The sequence below is a fragment of the Palaemon carinicauda genome, chromosome 5 (genome assembly GCF_036898095.1).
Source record: "Palaemon carinicauda isolate YSFRI2023 chromosome 5, ASM3689809v2, whole genome shotgun sequence".
Classification (NCBI taxonomy): Eukaryota; Metazoa; Arthropoda; class Malacostraca; order Decapoda; family Palaemonidae; genus Palaemon; species Palaemon carinicauda.
In genome coordinates, this window is record NC_090729.1 from 158168207 (window position 1) to 158189407 (window position 21201).

Here is a 21201-nt window from a genome sequence, read left to right on the forward strand (position 1 = left end):
TAATTTGAGTGATTTTTCCTAACTATAAAACTTGAGTCCTTTATTTGGGGTATAACTTCAGCAATGCTGGAAATGACAAATTTGGAAGTAATTTGTATTTTTCCTAACAATACAAAGCTTAGCTATTTATAGGGCTATTACTTTTGGCAAAGCTGAAAGGATGAGTCATTAGAATTTAGCAATTGTTAACTGCCCATCCAGCAAATTAGCGGGGGTAGGGGGGTAGCTAACTAGCCCTCTTACCAACACACCTGTGACTGTGCTTCAATTTGCTTGGAGGTAGAACTTTGATGTGGGACAGGGTTGGCAGGCAAGTATGTATAAATAGCTAAGGTTTGTATCTTTAGGAAAAATACATATTACTTCAAATTTTGTCATTTGTTCCATAACTGGAATACAAAACGGATTTTGAGCGAAGCGAAAAATCTATTTTTGGGTGAGAGAAATGTCGTCCTGATGGAAGTTCCTTTAGGGTAGCTTCCTATGGTATTTTTGACTACGGTGATATTCCCAGAGAATTTTACCTTAAGGTATCCAGAATTCTAACTCCTGGAGCGAATATCCCTAAATAAATCTAAAATGGGATATCGCGTAATATCAGAGGACATATTCTTGACACGCCACATAGCTATCTTCACCCCGAACAGAATTAACACTTTGAGGGGTCAAAGTGGCAAGAAAACGAAAAACGAGAATGAAAGGAGAGCCGTTAATAAGGTACCTCTCCTACCCCGCTTCGAGTGTGTACACAATGCAGCCGACGGTGCCATCTTTATTCCTTGTAGCGATACACGAGGTGCTACAGATATTGCATTTATAGGGAGGGGTCCTATAGCCCTTTTATTAAAAGGAAGGGCAGGTCCATCAGGACGACATGGCTCTCTCACCCAAAAATAGATTTTTCGCTTCGCTCAAAATCCGTTTTTTTGGGCTCAGGCCATGTCGTCCTGATGAAAGTTTACCAGAGCATTACTGTATCTGTGGATTCTCAAATAGTGCCATACCCTCAAGAAAGTATTTCCTGGTCAGCATAAACCTAGAGACCTATGATGTTACCGTCATACATCATTCCAACTAAGCATAAACCATGTCAGTGCTTCCTGCCCCCTACAGGGAAGTCATACTAGACTCTGAAAAAAGTCTCGAGGAGTACATATACCTAAGGATGACTAACAGACAAGCCAGTATAATGGTCTCACTCTACACGTTATAAAGCAAAGTTTGTATAAGAACCACCAATGTCAGTATGAAATACCGACAAGTCACCCGGTGTGCCTGTTCTTATCAATGGATTGGACAAAGGTTTATATCAGTATAGGAATAATTTTGCATATCCACCACCATCCCTTTAGGGTATGAAGTCTTTCCTTCTTGGGGAAAGAATAAACCAATGAATGTTTGCTTGTAGCAAGGAACAATCTTAAGGACTATTCATGTTAAAATTATCCATAGTTTTATGTGTAATGCTAATACATTTTCTAGTAAAAATGATATTTTGATTATAAAATAAATTTTTTAATATACTTACCCGGTGAATATATAATAGCTGACGTCTCCGGCGGCTCGACAGAAAAACACAAAAACTCGCGAGCGATCGCTATGAAGGTTGCGGGTGTGCCCACCAGCGCCAACTATCGGCCAGATACCGCATATACATGTAAACAGCTCCAGTTCTTCTCATCCCGCTGGGTCTCTATCGGGGAGGAAGGGGGGGCCTTTAATTTATATATTCACCTGGTAAGTATATTCAAAAATTTATTTTATAATCAAAATATAATTTTTAAATATTTAACTTAGCCGGTGAATATATAATAGCTGATTCACACCCATGGTGGTGGGTAGAGACCAGAATTAATACAGTTTACAGCGTATATGCTTAGAGTTTTTGACAGTTATATCATAACAAAACCCAAATATATATAAGTACCTGGTAAGGAAGTTGACTTAGACGATTACTCTGCCTTGTTAGTCTGTCTTCCTCACGAAGCCCAGCCATCCTCTTAGGATGCTGAAAGACTCCCAGGAGCTGAAGTATCAAGGGCGGCAACCCATACAACAGGACCTCATCAAACCCCTAATCTGGGCGCTCTCAAGAAATGACATTTGACCACCCGCCAAATCAACCAGGATGCGAAAGGCTTCTTAGCCTTCCGTACAACCCAAAAACAAGATTAAAAACATTTCAAGAGACAGATTAAAAGGATATTGGAATTAAGGGAATGTAGTGGTAGAACCCTCACCCACTACTGCACTCGCTGCAACGAATGGACCCAGTGTGACGCAGTCCTCATAAAGAGTCTGGACATCTTTTAAGTAAAATGACGCGAATACCGACTTGCTTCTCCAAAAGGTCGCGTCCATAATACTTTGCAGAGATCTATTTTGCTTGAAGGCCACGGAAGTTGCTATAGCTCTTACTTCGTGCGTCTTAACTTTAAGCAAGCATCGGTCTTTTTCATTCAAGTAAGAATGAGCCTCTCGGATTAAAATTCTGATAAAATATGACAAAGCATTCTTTGACATAGGTAATGATGGTTTCTTAACTGAGCACCATAAGGCCTCAGATCCACCTCGTAAGGACTTAGTACGAGCTAAGTAGAACTTAAGAGCTCTAACTGGACACAGTACTCTTTCAAGTTCGTTGCCTACGATCTCTGACAGGCAAGGTATATCAAAAGACTTAGGCCAAGGACGAGAAGGCAGTTCATTTTTGGCCAGGAAACCAAGTTGAAGTGAACATGTGGCTTTCTCTGTGGAAAAGCCGATGTTCTTACTGAAGGCATGAATTTCACTGACCCTTTTAGCCGAAGCCAAGCACACTAGGAAAAGCGTCTTGAGGGTGAGATCCTTCAGGGAGGCTGAATGTAATGGCTCAAACCTGTCTGACATGAGGAACCTTAGGACCACGTCTAAGTTCCATCCAGGAGTTGCCATACGACGTTCCTTAGAGGTCTCGAAAGACTTAAGGAGATCTTGGAGATCTTTATTGTTGGAAAGATCTAAGCCTCTATGTCGAAAGACCGAAGCCAACATGCTTCTGTAGCCCTTAATAGTGGGTGCTGAGAGGGAGCGAACATTTCTCAGATGTAAAAGAAAATCTGCAATTTGGGCTACAGAGGTACTGGAAGAGGACACAGATGCTGACTTGCACCAGTCTCGAAAGACTTCCCACTTCGACTGGTATACTCTGATGGTAGAAGCTCTCCTAGCTCTCGCAATCGCACTGGCTGCCTCCTTCGAAAAGCCTCGAGCTCTTGAGAGTCTTTCGATAGTCTGAAGGCAGTCAGACGAAGCGCGGGGAGGCTTTGATGAACATTCTTTACGTGGGGCTGACGTAAGAGATCTACCCTTAGAGGAAGACTTCTTGGAATGTCTACCAGCCATTGAAGTACCTCGGTGAACCACTCTCTCGCGGGCCAGAGGGGAGCAACCAACGTCAACCTTGTCCCTTCGTGAGAGGCGAACTTCTGCAGTACCTTGTTGACTATCTTGAATGGTGGGAATGCATATAAGTCCAGGTGAGACCAGTCCAGTAGAAACGCGTCTATGTGGATCGCCTCTGGATCTGGGACTGGTGAGCAATAGATCGGTAACCTTTTGGTCAACGAGGTGGCAAAGAGGTCTATGGTGGGTTGACCCCAAGTCGCCCAAAGACTCTTGCACACGTCCTTGTGGAGGGTCCATTCCGTGGGTATCACCTGACCCCTCCGACTGAGACAGTCTGCCAAGACGTTCAAGTCCCCCTGTATGAATCTCGTCAACAGGGAGATGCCTCGATTTCTTGACCATATGAGAAGGTCCCTTGCGATCACGTACAGCGTGTGGGAGTGAGTGCCTCCTTGCTTGGAGATGTACGCCAAAGCTGTGGTGTTGTCTGAGTTGACCTCTACCACTTTGTTTCGAAGAATGCTTTCGAATTTCATCAAGGCCAAGTGGACTGCTAATAGCTCCTTGCCGTTGATGTGCATGCTCTTCTGAACTGAGGTCCACAGACCCGAGCATTCCCGACCGTCCAGGGTCGCACCCCAACCCAAATCCGACGCGTCTGAGAACAACACGTGGTTTGGGTTCTTGACTGCTAGGGATAGTCCCTCTCTCAGACTGATATTGCTGTCCCACCAGTTCAGGCATGCCTTTACTGGTTCGGAGACTGGGATTGATACCGTCTCTAAAGTCTTGCCCTTGTTCCAGTGAGAGGCTAGATGGAACTGGAGAGGCCGAAGGTGTAGTCTCCCTAGCGAGACAAACTGCTCCAGGGATGAGAGAGTCCCTACGAGACTCATCCAACTCCTGACTGAACAACGTTCTCTTTTCAGCATTAGTTGGACTTTGAGCAGGGCTTGTTCTATTCGGGTGGCAGACGGAAAAGCCCGAAAAACTGGACTGCGAATCTCCATCCCCAAATATAGAATAGTCTGGGATGGGATCAGTTGGGACTTTTCTAAGTTGACCAAAAGTCCCAACTCCTTGGCCAGACCCAACGTCCAATGTAGATCCTGCAGACAGCGATGACTGGACGATGCTCTGAGAAGCCAGTCGTCCAAGTACAGGGAGGCTCGGATTCCCGATAGATGGAGGAATTTTGCCACATTCCTCATGAGCCTCGTAAACACGAGAGGAGCAGGACTGAGGCCAAAGCACAGGGCTCGAAACTGGTACACCACATTCCTGTAAACAAACCTCAGAAACGGTTGGGAATCCGGGTGTATAGGAATGTGGAAGTACGCATCTCGTAGGTCGAGAGAGACCATCCAGTCTCCCTCTCTGACCGCTGCTAAGACGGACTTCGTGGTCTCCATCGTGAATTTTGTTTTCGTAACAAAAACGTTGAGCGCACTGACGTCTAGCACCGGCCTCCAACCTCCTGTATGCTTTGGGACTAGGAAGAGACGGTTGTAAAACCCCGGTGATTGAAGGTCCGAGACTTTCACCACCGCTCCCTTCTCTAGCAACAGAGACACTTCTTGATTAAGGGCTTGAGACACTTCTTGATTTAGGGCTTGTCTCTTTGACTCCTCTCGGTACCTGGGAGAGAGGTCTATGGGAGTTGTTACTAGAGGAGGTTTGCGTACAAACAGTATTTTGTACCCCTCTTTGAGCAACAGAACAGACTCTTGGTCTGCACCCCTCTTCTCCCAGGCCTGCCAGAAGCTGTTCAATCTGGCCCCTACCGCTGTCTGAGGCTGTGGGCAGTCAGACTCTGCCACGGGAGGACTTGGCTCCTCTCTTCTTACCTCTCTTTCCCTCGGCACGAGAGCCTCCCCTGCTGGGAGCTCTGCCACGAAAGGGCGGGATAAATCTAGACGCAGGAGTCTCGATCCTGGGTCTCACAGCAAAGGATGAAGAAGGAGCCCCTTTGCGAGCAGAGGACGCCATCAGGTCATGTGTGTCCTTCTGCACAAGCGAAGCAGCTATATCCTTAACCAGCTGTTGTGGAAACAAGGCCGCTGATAAGGGAGCAAAGAGCAGTTCCGATCTCTGACAGGGAGTAACTCCTGCCGAAAGGAAAGAGCAAAGGGTTTCTCTCTTCTTCAAGACTCCCGACGTAAAGGTGGAGGCGAGCTCATTGGAGCCATCGCGGATGGCTTTGTCCATACAGGACATGATAAGTAAGGATACATCTTGGTCGGCAGACGAGATCTTCCTACTTAATGCTCCTAATGACCAATCAAGAAAGTTAAACACTTCAAAGGCCCTGTATACTCCTTTAAGTAGATGGTCAAGGTCCGAGGAGGACCAACAAATCTTCGAGCGTCTCATGGCCAGGCGACGGGGAGAGTCTACGAGGCTTGAGAAGTCACCCTGGGCAGAGGCAGGGACTCCCAAGCCGAGAACTTCTCCCGTGTCATACCAGACGCTCGATCTAGAAGCAAGCTTAGAAGGTGGGAAGGCAAAGGCCGTCTTCCCCAAACTCCTCCTGGTATCCAACCAGTCGCCTAGAAGACGTAAAGCCCTCTTAGAAGAGCGAGAAAGCACTAGCTTAGTAAAGGCTGGCTTGGTAGCAGCTAAGCCTAGAGCAAACTCAGACGGAGGCGAACGAGGAGCAACAGCAACAAAGTGATCTGGAAAAAGATCCTTGAAAATCATCATGATCTTCTTAAAATCCATCGAAGGAGGAACAGCCTTAGGTTCATCTACATCTGAAGGATTATCATCAGGATGAGGATCAGCAACGTCCTCATCTGAAGGAGCCTCGTCCGACAACTGATGAGTCTCAAGCAAGGGAGAGACCTGCCTTGGTGGCAATGCTTGACAAGCAGAGTCCACACGCACAGGAGCATCAGTAGCAGTCCAGGACGCTACGTCATGTAACTGCTTAACAGACTGACTAGCAACAAAAACAGGAGCGGGAGGACGCTCGACGTCAACTTGAGACTGCCTTGACTGCCTAGACTGAGCAGTCAAAACAACTCTTGACTGCGGTGCTTGACGCTCAACGTCAAAACAAGTCAACTTCGCTGGTTGGCGAACGTCCTGAACGTCAACACGAGCATGCGGCAGCGGCTGAACGTCCACAAGCGGCTGAAAGTCAACACGGGACTGCATCGAGTGAGGCTCTACGACACGTGACTGACGTGACTTTGTAACGTCAACGTCAACAGGACGAGCAAAGGCTCGTTTGGGCGGCCAACGACCAGGATCTCGATCAGCTAAGCGGCGAGGATCATAGTGAACCTGCTCAGCAGAATAGTCTCCATAAGAGAGGCAAGCTTATTCTGCATGTCTTGCAGTACAACCCATTTAGGATCAACGGGAATGGGTGCGGTACGAGACGAGGGTAACGTCTGTGACTGCAAAACATTGCCTACACTAAGACTCTCGGAGCCTGTGTTACGCTTCTGTTTAGGCGGCGAGCAGTCTTCCGATGACTGCACAGGGTCAGAGCTGTCCCAATGGCTACAACCAGGATGCTGGACCTGTCCTGAAGGGACTGACTTTCGCTTTAAGGGTCTCGAAACCTTGCTCCACGGTTTCTTACGTGAGAAGCCTTCGGATGACGAGGAGAAAATCGTCTCGCTCGTCTTATGGTAGGGGCGGTCTTGACGAGACACGCCTGAAACCATAGAGGGAACGTCTGTTCGTTGGTTAACGCCTCTCGAACCCATAAGTCCTACGACATTACTTCTCCCTGGGGCATGGGAGCTTGCAAGAGGTCTCGGACTAGGCGAACGACAGGCACGAACAGACGAACCCTCGGTCGCAACACTGATAACACTTTGCGCACTAATCACTTTCTCCCCCCGATTTTCTAATGTGGCACTCTGACACTTTAACTCTTTTACATCCGCCATGAGTTGATTACGGTCCGTAGCTAACGACTCAACTCTCTCGCCCAAAGCTTGAATGGCACGTAACATATCCCGCATTGATGGTTCATGAGTGCTAGTAGAGGGTTCAGGCACAACTACAACTGGGGAAGGATTAGGTTCAGGGGCATGGGAGGAGGAAAATTCTAACGATCTAGAGGAACTTCTCCTCACCCTATCTCTCTCTAGCTTACGAGAATACTTATCAAACTCTAGCCAGTCGAATTCCGAAAGTACCACGCACTCATCACACCGATCTCCTAATTGACAGGTTTTACCCCGACAATTAGAACACAGTATGTGGGTCGAGAGAGGCCTTTGGAAGACGTTTGTTACAATCCCTAGCATTACATTTACGAAATTTAGGAATTGGAGAAGGGTCAGCCATTTTGAAAAGTCAAAGAAAGTCCAAAAACAATCCAAAGTCATAAACAATTAAATCTATCCAAAAAAGAGTTCAAGAATTTATTGAAGATAAAACACCTGCACTGCGAAAGCTCAAACCAAAAAGAAGTACTTCACCAAGACTGTTGAAAAACTCCAGGTTAACAGCGAGTAATGGAATCAACTTGTCGATCAGACCGACAGAGAAGAACTGGAGCTGTTTACATATATATGCGGTATCTGGCCGATAGATAGTTGGCGCTGGTGGGCACACCCGCAACCTTCAGAGCGATCGCTCGCGAGTTTTTGTGTTTTTCTGTCGAGCCGCCGGAGACGTCAGCTATTATATATTCACCGGCTAAGTTAAATATTTAAAATGACATAGGCGAATAAGACGCAAGGTTCACTAAGAACTAGTTTATTGACAATCAATAAAAATATATAGGTCAATCGACAATTATAAGACTTATATTATGTGGATGAACAAATAAATAAGCATAAAGATCAAAGTAAAACAGAAAATAGTTTCATCTGAAAAGTTAACTTATATGCACCACTTTTAATATAAAAATATTAATACTGTTATTACAGTCTGTATTACTGTTCAATCACACTAGCGTCAAAACGCTTGGCACATGTGTCCGCACTATGCTTGGTTCACCTTTGTCTATGGAACAGTTCATAAGGACACCTTAGTGGTCTAACACAGTCTGTAGAAACAGTCCGTGACTACACACCCACCCCTGAATTAATCGTTCCAATTAATTTCGCTGTTCCTCGCAGATTTAAACAGCAGGTTTAAGAACAATCTACCTGCTGCTACCACAGACCTCTTCAGTTCCTCCACTTGCTTCGCATAGTGTCTAAAGAATACTCTGGATGACTTCCAGCCAGTGTATGAGCGAAGATGTTCAAAATCCATATTATTAAAGAAATTTATAGAAGAGGCAACTTTTCTCGGATCATGACCTGCGGGTGTACTGTCTGGATCCGCTCTGCGAATAAAATAGGTGATTTTCGCCCTTAGTTGCTTCAGAGATAAATTTGAGCCTGAGGTTTCTCCCCTAAACAGCTGTCCTCCCCTAAAGTCTGAAGTTCTACGAAGATAGACCTTTAGGCACTCCACTGGACATAGAGATGCATCTTCCTTCAGAGGGCAGATTCTCTAGGGAACCCCCATATTGTTGGGTAGCTCGTTCTTGGCGAGAAACGTTGGGTCCGGAAAAAGGTTCAGTTCTCCCCCATCTAAGAACTGAACATGACCTTCCTCTCTCGAGAGGGCTACTATTTCACTAACTCTAGCACCCGAAGCAAGTACAAACAGAAATATAACTTTTTGGATCAAATCCTTTAAAGCACACTCCTCATTATTCATCATTGAAGCAAAATGAAAAACCTTATCCAGAGACCATGAAATGGGTTTCGGAGGTGCTGATGGTCTGAGCCTAGCACAGGCCTTCGGAATTTTGTTAAAAATGTCATTAGAGAGGTCGACCTGGAAGGCATATAAAATAAGACTTTGTCAAGGCAGACTTACACGTTGATATTGTGTTGGCTGCTAAACCTTGTTTATGAAGGTGGATGAAGAATGATAAACAGAAGTCTGTCGAGATCGTTTGTGGATTCTTCGCCTTGACAAAGGACACCCACTTCCTCCATGATGACTCGTATTGTCTTCTGGTAGATTAAGACTTATATTCCTCTAAAAAGTCTATACTGTCTCTTGATATCCCGAATCTTTTTCTCACCGCTAGGGAGAGAAAATCATGAGATGCAGGTTCCAGGTTTTCTGTGATGAAGCGAAGACAGTCGACTTCTGAACTCGCTGAGTCAAAATTGGATCCGGTAGCGGCACAAACTTAAGTCGTAATTCTAATGCCAGAGGGAACCAAACGCGGTTCGGCCACTTGTGAGCCACTATTGCCGCTTTCCCCTTGAAAGATCTCAGTTTGTCGAGGACCCTCAATAGAAGGTTGTGCGGAGGGAACAGGTAAATCCTGGACCATCTGTTCCAGTCGAGGGACATAACGTCCACTGCTTCCGCTAGAGGATCCTCGTACGGGGACACATAACGATGTAACTTCTTGTCCTTCGTCACAAAGAGGTCTATCTGCCGTTCCAGGACTTGACTCAAGATGAAAGAGAATGATCCTCCGTCTAGGGACCATTCTGACTCTATCGGTGTGAACCTGGATAGAGTGTCCGCCGTCACATTGCGGACCCATTGAAGGTGAACTGCTGACAAGTGCCATCTCTTCTTTTCCACAAGCCAGAAGATGGCCAACATCACTTGGTTGATTTGAGGTAACCTCGACCCTTGTTGATTCAGGCATCTCACTATCACCTCACTGTCTAGGACCAATCTTATGTGGATGGAGTTGCGAGGAGATACTTTCTTCAGTGTAAGAAGTACTGCCATGGCTTCCAGAAAGTTTATATGAAACTTCTTATACAGGTTGGACCAACCTCCTTGGACTTTCTTTCGGTGAGAATGACCTCCCCATCCTTCCTTCGAAGCGTCTGTATGAATAGTCATTGAGGGGGGAGGTGGCTGAAGAAGTACCGATTTCTTCAGTTGCTTGGCTTTGGACCACGGCTTGAGAAGCGTTCGCAGACGAGTCGGTATTGGTCTTATCAGATCTCTTCGCGCGTTTGATGCATATTTTCTCCAAACTCCGGTTGCATCCTTTAGCTGTGCTCTTAGCACAGGGTCTGTTACTGAGGCACACTGAAGAGAGCCCAGCACTCTCTCCCGTTCGCATCTTGATATTCTTTTGGATTCTAGTAGTCTCTTGACAGAACCTGTTATTTCTTTCCTCTTCTTCACAGGAATGGAAAGCTGGTGTGACAAAGTTCCAGTGGATTCCCATCCACTGAAACTTTTGAGATGGAGAAAGTCTAGACTTTTTTATGTTGATCTTGAATCCTAGATGTTCCAGGAACTGGATCACCTTTTTGGAGGCTTGCATGCATTCTGTCCTGGATGCTGCCCACACCAGCCAGTCATCCAAGTAGGCCACTACTTGGATTCCCTTTAGGCGTAATTGCTGGACAGCTGCGTTCGCAAGCTTCGTGAAAACCCTTGGGGCTATGTTTAACCCGAATGGCATGGCTCTGAAGGCATAAAGTCTTCATTGTAGCTTGAACCCTAGGTAGGAGGAGAGGTGACGACTGATTGGAACGTACCAATAAGCATCTGACAAGTCTATAGAGACGGTGTATGCCCGTTTGGGCAGTAGGGTCCTTATGTGTTGAAGTGTCAGCATCCTGAACTTGTAGTTCACTTTGAACTTGAGTGGCGACAAGTCCAGAATGACTCCGAGTTTCTCTGAGTCCTTCTTTGGAACACAAAACAGCTTTCCTTGGAACTTAATGGACTTTACCCTTCGGATTACTCTTTTCTCCAGAGTTCTCGAACATATTCTTCCAGAACGGGGGTAGAGTGTTGGAAGAACTGTGGGAACGGAGGTGGAGTGCTGTACCAGCTCCAACCCAGTCCATTCTTGACTAGGCTGTGAGCCCAGGGATCGAAGGTCCAATGATCCCGAAAAAGATGAAGTCTCCCTCCTACAGGAAGTATCTCACTTCTGCTGTTGTAGACCTGAGGCCTTGCCTCCTTGACCACATCCTCCCCTGAATCCCCTTCCTCTTGAAGGGTGTTTAGATGAACCTCTGGCTGTTCCTTTAGCTCTTGGACGAAAGGTAGTTGTCTGCTTTTCAAACGCTGGGTTGAACGCCGGTGACTGAGTCGTCACCGCTTGAGGTACCAGCTGGTACGTGGTTGGCGGTTGTGCCACCATCTGAGGCACTAGGGTCGCCGGAAGTTGTTGCTGCTGTTGTCTGTAAGGCTTGGCTGGCGGAGAGGATAGCCTAGGCTTCTTTGTCTTCCTTTTAGGTTGGGGACCCTCATCCAGGGAAGACTTTCTCAAGAGTTAGGCCCCACTTCTGGAGAAGGTTCCTATTCTCCGTGGCGGCCTTATCCACTACCTCTTTGACCACTTCATTAGGGAAGAGGTCCTTACCCCATATACAAGAGGAGATCAGTTTCCTCGGTTCGTGCCTCACTGCAGCCGAGGCGAACACAAACTCTCTACAAGCTCTCCTAGCTTTGATAAAACTGTAGAAATCCTTTGTCACTGTGGCCAGATGGGTTTTGGCCACTACCATGAACATATCTTGGATCTTGGGGTCGCTTGCCATCGTCTCCAGAGTCGTTTGTCAGGACATAGATGCAGCAAGTCTCTCTTTTGTCTCTTGCTCCCTGCGCAAGAGAAAATCTGACAGCTTTGGAAGGTCCTCACCGAACTGACGTCCGGCAATATCGGCCTCCAACTTCCCGACTGAGAAGGTAAGGTGAACGTCCTTCCAGTCTTTCTGGTACATGGGTAAGGTCAGGGACAACGGCTTACATTCCTCCACACCGAGTAGTAGAGCTACGCGATGAGGAATAAAGATGGCACCGTCGGCGGCATTGTGTAAACACCCGAAGCGGGATAGGAGAGGTACCTTATTAACGGCTCTCCTTCATTCTCGTTTTTCGTTTTCTTGCCACTTTGACCCCTCGAAGTGTTAATTCTGTTCGGGGTGAAGATAGCTATGTGGCGTGTCAAGAATATGTCCTCTGATATTACGCGATATCCCATTTTAGATTTATTTAGGGATATTCGCTCCAGGAGTTAGAATTCTGGATACCTTAAGGTAAAATTCTCTGGGAATATCACAGTAGTCAAATATACCCTAGGAAGCTACCCTAAAGGAACTTCCATCAGGACAACATGGCCTGAGCCCAAAAACCAACAGTATTTATAGGAGTGACTCGCCCATTTGCCGGGGCTTTTTGGCCTTACCCGGGGTACTCCCTATTGTGCAGGTTAGTACAGTACACAAATAAAGAGACCCTAACACCTTGCTAAACCTGCTAAACATGGCCTGTGCCCTACTGTCATGGGTAGATATAATAAAAACAAACATATCTATTCCCAGTGTGAGCAGCGAGGCGAGATGAGATTTGACTGTGGCCCTGTTTAGGTAATCCTGTCATCTCTTCATTTACATCAGCATTTTGGAAGTAAACCAAGCCTCGCCGAGAGCGTCTGCTGTGATGAGGGAACTATCCTGCTTTGACCAAGATGTCATCGTCTTAATTAGTGAAGTCAGCATATTTTGAGAAACCGAGCTTGAGGGAAATCCTTGTTTAGGATATATGTCATCATGGAAGGACATGTGCTGCCCTTTTGCTACGACTTAACACGTGGTCCGGATTGCATCAGAAATTTCTTCTCGAAGCTTCCATGGAGTAATCAAAGTGGCCGTTTTTGAGGAAGCCAATAGAGATGCAGAATTGTTAAAAAGAATGCCTTCTATGGAGATGATTACTGCCCACTGTAATTAACTGCATCCATACATGGGTATGTAAACTTCAAGAAGAGATTGTCCAAGAAAGATAGGACAGGACATAAGGCAAGAGAGGAACTATGTCTGAAGCAAATAAGATACAAGTCCTAGTGAGATAAGACACAGAGAAGACCAGAAGACTGATAGAGCAGATTCTAACCTTCCCTTCAGACAACAAAAGCCTATCTCCAAAAGATCCTGGTATGGCCCAGAAGAAGAGACAAATTGAAGCAGCCAGCCCTCCCTGCTTGTGACAAGTAGCAGCCGACACTGCCTGCAGCCTGCCTTCGTTCAACAGTATCATCGAATCCTTGGAAGAAGATCTCTGACGTCCCATCTTGATGCCACCCCTTTTTGCGACGTCTTCGAATCCGGTCATCATGCCAGTTTCATCTGAACTTCAGCCGGCCTTCTGAAGTCTACGTATAAGTATCTTCTCAGCAGCTGCAGAAAACTATTCTCAAGTATTTCCACCTTATTGACTGTTCCCCCTTTCTGATGATGTTTTGGTTGGTTTGATTTGTCAGTTAAAGTAACCGAAGTAGTAACATTAGTTTTCTTTGTAAGTTTATGAATAAACGTGTTGTGATTTTCATGTGTTTCTTTTTATATTCATTTCCCATATTTCAATCGGTATTGTTGATATTTATTTTACTTATTAAAAGAACCTGTAACGATTTTAAGAACGAAACACCTACACAAGCTTTGTGTGAGGAGTTATTAGCAATGTGACTGTCAAGGTAAAAGTTATTCCCAGTCTTGCAAGAAATAACCATGGAGACCGAGACATTCCTTTTCCTTCATTCAGTCTAAGGCCTGGGTAACCAATGCCCTCAATCATCTGCTACTTGTCTAATACGGAGCTTGAGGTACTAAACTAGCTGTTGTGCAGCCACCACAGGACTGATAGAGAATGTATCAAGGTACCTGTGGGTCACATCTTTGCAGGTAGTGGGTGGTGAAAGTAGCTTGGCGTTTCCACACATCCGTTTGCAATACCTGCGTCGCAGAGTAGTTCTTTTTGACAGCCAGGGATGTAGCTACGCTCCTGACATCATAGGCTCTGGGACGACGTGATGGAGGAGGATCAGGATTCAGAGCAAGGTCAATGACCCTACGATTCCATGCAGATTGTGCTTTTCGTGATTTTCCTCTTGTTTTTGTCTGTGCTGACAAAAAGTGAGGGCACTCTGGGCAGAGTTGCTGCTGTTCTCTTGAGGTACAGCCTCAAACACCTTAATGGGCATTGTAACAGATGATCTGAGTTGTCGGTTACAGAGCGAAGACTAGTTATCCAGGAGTCGAATCTAGGATCCAAAACCCCCAGATTCTGAGTCTTGGCAACAACCTTAGGGACGAAGCTAAAGCTTACCTCTCCCCATCCCCTTCAATGGGCAACGTCATACGAGACACCATGAAGTTCCCTCCTCATTTGGCCGAGGCCAATGTGAGTAGAAACACTGTCTTCCAAGTTAGGTGGTGATCTGTTGCCTGGCATAATGGTTCTTATGGAGGTTCTTTTAGGGAATGAAGAACTCGAACCACATTCCATGGGGGAGGTCTCACTTCCGACTGAGGACAGGTAAGTTCATAACTTCGTATAAGGAGGGAAAGGTCTAGCGATGAGGAAATGTCCATTCCTTTCAGTTTAAAATGAGACTCAAGGCTGAGTGATAGCCTTTAACCGTTGAAACCAAAAGATGCATTTCTCCCCGCAAATACACAGGGAACTCTGCTATTGCTGGAGTAGTGGCATCAAGTGGATTGAGAGCCCTTCCACGACACCAATCACAGAAGACGTTCCACTTTGCCTGGTAGACTGAAGCTGATGATTTTCACAGATATCCAGACATCCTATTTGTAATTTGTTGCGAAAATCTTCTCTGAGTGAGGAAATGCTTGATAATCTCCAGGCGTGAAGACGTAGCTAAGCTACTGCCTTGTGGTAAATGTTGACATAGGGTTGTCTGAGTAGATTGTGTTGTGAAGGAAGTTCTCTTGGCAGCTCCGTAGGAGCAACAGAAAGTCCGGGAACCATTCTACGAGATGCAATAGGGAAGCTATGAGGGTCATCGAAAGAATGAATGATGTTCTAGTCTTGATGAGTACTTTTCTCATCAGACAGAACGGTGGAAATGTGTAAATGTCGATGTTGTCCCACCATTGTTGGAACTCAATCTTACCAGAGAGCCTTGAGGTCTGTGGCTGGAGAGGACAACGGAAGCCTGAAGTTCGGGGCCGTTACGAACAGATCCACAGTCGACAAACTCCCCAAAGTCAGGACTTTGTTGGCTACTTGATGATCCAAAGACCATTTGGAACCACTATATGCAACGTTCTACTCAGATTGTAGGCAAGCACATTCCTCTTGCTAGGATTGATTGATTGATTGAAAGTTTTCTGGCATCCTGACATCTAAGGTTATTGACGCCGATAGCATTTAATATATATGAAAAATAAAAGATAATTCAATTAAAACCATAAAAGTTAAGTGTCGTTATAACAGTTAAATAGTTTTCATAAGACTTGCTTTTGAAATAAAGCTAAAAATGCCACTTGCATAGGACACATCATGTCCAAGAATCTTGACAAGGATGAACCTGCCATCCTCACCTTGAGCCTCAAACAGTTATTATAATTAGGGCATTTGGTCAACAAATGCCTCACTGTTAAATGTACTAAACAGTCCTCGCAATACGGTTGGTGTTGGCCCTTCAGCAGAAACTCGTGTCAACCGTGTGTGACCAACATGGAGACGACAAAGAGTTGTCTCCAATTTTTGGGGTATCATGTTATACCTCCAAGGTATTATGATATTCGTTACTTCCCTCATTTTATTGCCATCTAGACTATCCCAGCGCTGTTGCCATTTATTACAAACCAATCTCTTGATGTAAGGTATGCAATCATTACAGGGAATGGGATACTTCCTTGGTAGCAACTCGGATGCCGCATTCTTCGCCAGTAAATCTGCCTTCTCATTCCCAGACACACATGTACTGGAACCCAACAAAATTGAACTGTTACACCTCTCCGCTAATAATAAAAATATTTTCATATTGAAATAAATTTTTGAACATACTTACCCGGTGGATATACTGTATATATAGCTAACGTCTCCGACGGTCCGGCAGCCGATTCAAAACTCACGAGCGATCGAGGGGTTGGGTTGCTGGGTGTACACTAGCGCCACCACTCGGCAGGATACTAGAACTATTCCAAACCTCTTCAGGTCTTCTCTGCCCATACGGTCTCTAGAGGGGCGGAAGGGAGGGCGTTAAATTATATATATCCACCGGGTAAGTATGTTCAAAAATTTATTTTAATATGAAAATATAATTTTTAAAAATTTAACTTACCTGGTGGATATATATATATAGCTGATTCAGTTAGGGGAGGGTAAGAGACCAGTATTAAACATTACAGGAATATAGCTCAAGAGTTTTGAAATAAAACAAACTTAAGGATTAGTACCTGATAAGGAAGCTGACTTTGATGATACTCTGCCTCATTAGTCCGCTATCCTTATGAAGCCCAGCGATTCACTCTGGGGGCTGAAAGACCTCTAGAAGCTGTCATATCTGGGGTGAACACCCCTATGACAGGACCTCAACAATACCGTTGATCTGGGCGATCTCAAGAAACAAGTTTAACCACCCGCCAAATCAAAAGATTGCGGAAGACTATCTCAGTCTCCATATACAACCCAAAAAACAATAGTTTCAAGAAAAAAGGTATTGGGATCAAGGGAATGTAGTGGTAGAACCTTCACCCACTACTGCACTCGCCGCTACGAATGGTCCTAACGTGTAGCAGTCTCCATAAAGAGTCTGGACATTCTTTAAGTAATGTGAAGTGAACACAAATTTACTTCTCCAAAAGGTTGCGTCCATAATGCTTCTAAGGGATCTATTTTGCTTAAAAGCCATTGACGTTGCACCTGCTCTGACTTCATGAGTTTTAACTTTCAATAATCTAAGATCATTCTCACAGCAGTGAGTGTGAGCCTCTCTAATTAAAAATTTGACAAAATATGATAAGGCGTTCTTTGACATAGGTAAGGAGGGCTTCTTGACCGAACACCATAAAGCCTCTGAATCACCTCGTGAAGTTTTGGTTCTGTCAAGATAAAATTTTAGAGCTCTAACGGGGCACAAGACTCTTTCAATTTCATTACCAACCACATTCGACAGGCTGGGAATCTCAAAAGATTTTGGCCATGGATGAGATGGTGGCTCATTTTTGGCCAGGAAACCAAGCTGCAAGGAGCATACTACCTTATTAGAGCAGAAGCCGATATTTTTGCTGAAGGCATACACTTCACTAACTCTCTTCGTGGTAGCAAGACTCACTAGAAAGAGAGTTTTGAGAGTAAGGTCTTTGAGAGAGGTTGAGTGCAGAGATTCAAATCTCTCAGACATGAGAAACTCAAGTACAACATCCAAGTTCCAAGCTGGAGTAAGAATCTGATGCTCCTTGGAAGTCGCGAAAGACTTGATTAGGTCTTGAAGATCTCTATTGTTCGATAGATCCATGTTCCTGTGTCTGAACACTGCAGCCAATATACTCCTGTAGCCTTTAATAGTAGAGGCAGAAAGGTTACGGTTGTTTCTAGGATGAAGCAGGAAGTCAGCGATCTGTGTACAGTGATATCGGATGAGGAAACAGAGGTGGACTTGCACCAATCTCGAAATACCTCCCATTTGGATTGGTAGATCCTGATGGTAGAGGATCTCCTTGCCCTGGCATTAGCTCTAGCTGCCTCCTTCGAAAACCCTCGAGCTCCAGAGTCTCTCGATAGTCTAAAGGCAGTTAGACGAAGCGCGGGGAGGCTTTGATGGAATCTTTTCATGTGAGGTTGTCTGAGAAGATCCAACCGCAATGGCAAACTTCTTGGAATGTCCACCAGCCATTGATGTACCTCGGTGAACCATTACCTTGAGAGCCAGAGGGGAGCAACCAACGTCAACCTGGTCCCTTTGTGAGAGGCAAACTTCTGCAGAACCTTGTGAAGGATCTTGAAGGGAAGAAATGCATAAATTTCCAGGTGAGACCAGTCCATTAAGAACACATCTATGTGGACTGCCTCTGGATCTGGGACTGGAGAGCAGTAAGTTGGAAGTCTTTGTTAACGAGGTCACAAACAGGTCTATGGCAGGACGACCCCATATCCTCCATAGTTTCTCGCACACAACCTGATGAAGCGTCCATTCCGTGGAGATGACTTGTCCTCTTCTGCTGGCAATCTGCCATCACATTCCTCTCTCCCTGAATGAGCCTTGTAAGAAGGAAGATATTTCTTTCCTTTGACAAAACTAGGAGATCCCTTGCGGTTAAATAAAGGGACTGTGAGTGGGTCCCGCCTTGCTTGGAGATGTAGGCTAACGCAGTTGTGTTGTCCGCGTTTACCTGCACCACCTTGTTCCGAATCAGACCTTTGAAACTTTTCAAGGCCAGATGAACCGCCAGTAGCTCCTTGTGGTTTATATGAAGCTTTATCTAATCTTTGGACAAAAGACCCTAGCACTCTAGGTTGCCTAGAATTGCTCCCCACCCCAAGTCCGAGGCGTCTGAGTACAACACATGGTCTGGGTTCTTGTGGGCAAGAGAGACCTTCTCGAAGTCTGAGGTTGACGTCCCACCACTTCAGGCAAGCCTTGACAAGGTCCGTGAGTGGAATGGACACTGCTTCTAAGCCCTTCTCCTTGTTCCAATGTTGGTTGAGATGAAACTGGAGAGGGCGAAGGTTGAGCCTTCCCAGGGAGACAAACTGTTCCAGTGATGATAGAGTCCCCAAAAGGCTCATCCATAATCTTACAGAACAACTGCTCTTCTTCTGATATTGATGAATCTTTAAGAGAGCTTGCTTTAGTCTTGTGGGTGATGGAAAAGCCCGAAAAACTCGACTCTGTATCTCCATTCCCAAATAGAGAATAGTCTGGGACGGAGTCATTTGTGACTTCTCCTTGTTTACTAGGAGGCCTAATTCTTTGGCTATGTCCAACGTCCATATGAGATCCTTCAGACAGTGGTTTAATGATGACGCCCTGATTAACCAGTTGTCTAAATAAAGGGAGGCTCTGACACCTGACGAATGTAGGAAGCTCGCTACATTCCACATAAGCCTTGTAAATATTAGAGGAGCAGGGCTGAGGCCAAAGCACAGAGCTCGAAACTGGTACACTTCTTTCCCGTACATGAAGCTTAGATAAAGTTGAAAGGTCGGATAGATAGGGATATGGAAGTAAGCGTCCTGGAGATCGAGAGAGACCATCCAGTCGCCTTCCCTTACTGTTGCTAGAACAGTTTTGGAGGTTTCCATCGTGAACTTTGTTTTCAAAATGAACAGGTTGAGCGCACTCACATCTAGCACTGGTCTCCTTCTTGCTCAAGGCCCCCTACGACCAATCCAAAAAGTTGAAAACTTGAAATGCACGTAAGACTCCTTTGAGAAGATGGTCAAGCTCTGAAGAAGTCCACAACACCTTAGAGCGTCTCATGGCTAGACGACGAGGAGTCTAAAAGGCTTGAGAAGTCTCCCTTGGCAGAGACAGGTACTCACAAGCCGAGAACTTCTCCCGTGTCATACCAGACGCTCGAACGAGAAGCAAGTTTAGATGGAGGGAAGGCAAAGGAAGACTTTCCAAGACTTCATTTGGTCTCCAACCAGTCTCCTAGCAGACGCAAGGCCCTCTTAGAAGATCGAGAGAGCACTAACTTCGTATAAGAAGGAGCTGTAGCAGGCCAGCCCAAAGTAAATTCTGGAGGAGAACGTGGGGCAGCAGGCATAAAATGAGACAGAAAAACTTTTTTAAAAACATTCATAATTTTCTTAAAATCTAGAGATTGTTGGCTCTTCTTCCTCCGACAGAACCTCCAACGGTACGTTAGTCGAAAGAGGATCATCAGCTTCCTCTTCAGAGTAAACTTCATCCGACAAAACAATATTCTTGCGAGAAGGCGAATTCAAAGAAGGTCGGGAAGGCAAAGCTTGACAGCCTACATCAACCTGTAGCTGAGCAGCAGTCAAAGCAGGAGGGCCGACGTCACGTCGTGACTGCAGTGACTGACATTCGACGTCACGTCGTGACTGCGGTGACTGACATTCGACGTCACGTCGTGCCTGCGGTGACTGACGTTCGACGTCACGTCGTGACTGCGGTGACTGATGCTCGACGTCACGTCGTGACTGCGGTGACTGACGCTCGACGTCACGTCGTGACTGTAGTGAGTGACATTCGACGTCACGTCGTGACTGTAGTGAGTGACGTTCGACGTCACGTCGTGACTGCGGTGACTGACATTCGACGTCACGTCGTGACTGCGGTGTCTGAAGTTCGGCGTCACGTCGAGACTGCGGTGACTGACGTTCAACGTCACGTCGTGACTGCAGTGACTGCAACTCGACGTCACGGTTGGACTGTAAAGACTGACGCTCAACGTCACGTTGTGACTGCAGTGACTGCAGCTCGACGTCACGGTTGGACTGTAAAGACTGATGCTCAACGTCACGCCGTGACTGCAGCTCGAAGTCACGGTTGGACTGTAAAGACTGACACTCAACGTCACGTCGAGGTTTGCGATCAGCATCTCACTTGAAAGCAAGGTTAACACTAGGTATCACGTCAACGAGACATAAAGCCTCACGCTTTGATGACTGATGTACTGAGTCACACTTAGCAGAACCGTGACACTCCGCAAGTGAGGGTTCCTGTCGAACAGGAGCAGAACCGTAGGCCTGCATTAAGGTGGACAGCTTAGACTGCATGTCCTGCAACACGCTAAAGTTAGGATCTTGAATACAAGGATCAGACCGTGACGTCGGGAACGTCAGCACTAATAACGTGAGCAGCAGCACTCACGTCACGTTTGGAACGCCCAGATAAAACAACGACACCGTGACTCTTTGCAGGGGCCTCCAGAGCCACAAAATCTGACGTTAAAAAAAGAGAGTTTAGCAGGCGAACCTTCATCTGATGAAGGTATACGTTCCGGGCTGCTTCAGTGACTGCAGACAGGACGTGGACTTCATTCTGAAGAAACCAATTTTCTCTTAAGAGGTCGTGAAACCTGACACCAAGATTTCCTACTAACATGAACATCATCGGAGGACGAG

The 21201-nt window shown here is 45.9% G+C and overlaps 1 protein-coding gene across 1 annotated transcript in view; it reads right to left on the reverse strand.

Annotated features, from left to right (window-relative positions):
• Positions 1-21201, reverse strand: part of AGO3 (Argonaute 3) — a 431904-nt gene that overhangs the window by 393961 nt on the left and 16742 nt on the right. The window lies entirely within an intron of this gene.